The following is a 1,089-nucleotide window of genomic DNA, read 5'->3' on the forward strand; positions in this document are numbered from 1 at the left end:
AGCAAAGATCAATGAAACTAAAAGCTGGTTCTTTGAGAAGATAAAATTGATAAACCATTAGCCAGGCTCATCAAGAAAAAGAAGCAGAGGACTCAAGTCAATAAAATTAGAAATGAAAATGAAGTTACAACAGACATTGCAGAAATACAAAGCATCCTAAGAGACTACTACAAGCAACTCTATGCCAATAAAATGGACAACCTAGAAGAAATGGACAAATTCTTAGAAAGCTATAACCTTCTAAGACTGAACCAGGAAGAAATAGAAAATATGAAGAGACCAATCACAGTAATGAAATTGAAACTGTGATTTAAAATCTTCCAACAAACAAAAGTCCAGGACCATATGGCTTCACAGGTGAATTCTATCAAACATTTAGAGAAGAGCTAACACCCATCCTTCTCAAGCTCTTCCAAAAATTTGCAGAGGAAGGAACACTCCCAAACTCATTCTCTGCGGCCACCATCACCCTGATACCAAAACCACACAAAGATACTACAAAAAAAGAAAATTACAGACCAATATCACTGATGAATATAGATGCAAAAATCCACAACAAAATACTAACAAAGAGAATCCAACAGCACATTAAAAGGATCATACTCCATGACCAAGTGGGATTTATCCCAGAGATGCAAGGATTCTTCAATATATGGAAATCAATCAATGTTATACACCATATTAACAAATTGAAGAATAAAAACCATATGATCATCTCAATAGGTGCAGAAAAAGCTTTCGACAAAATTCCACACCGATTTATGATAAAAACTCTACAGAAACTGGGCATAGAGGGAACCTACCTCAATGTAATAAAGTCCATATACAACAAACCCACAGCAAACATCATTCTCAATGGTGAAAAACAGAAAGCATTTCCTCTAACTAATCAATGAATTTGGTAAAGTTGCAGGATACAAAATTAATGCACAGAAATCTCTTGCTTTCCTATACATTAGTTATGAAAAATCTTAAAGAGAAATTAAGGAAACAGTCCCATTTACCACTGCAACAAAAAGAATAAAATACCTAGGAATAAACCTACCTAAGGAGACAAAAGACCTGTATGCAGAAAACTATAAGACACTG

Source organism: Physeter macrocephalus, chromosome 9 (assembly GCF_002837175.3).
Source record: "Physeter macrocephalus isolate SW-GA chromosome 9, ASM283717v5, whole genome shotgun sequence".
In the NCBI taxonomy this organism is placed as follows: domain Eukaryota; kingdom Metazoa; phylum Chordata; class Mammalia; order Artiodactyla; family Physeteridae; genus Physeter; species Physeter macrocephalus.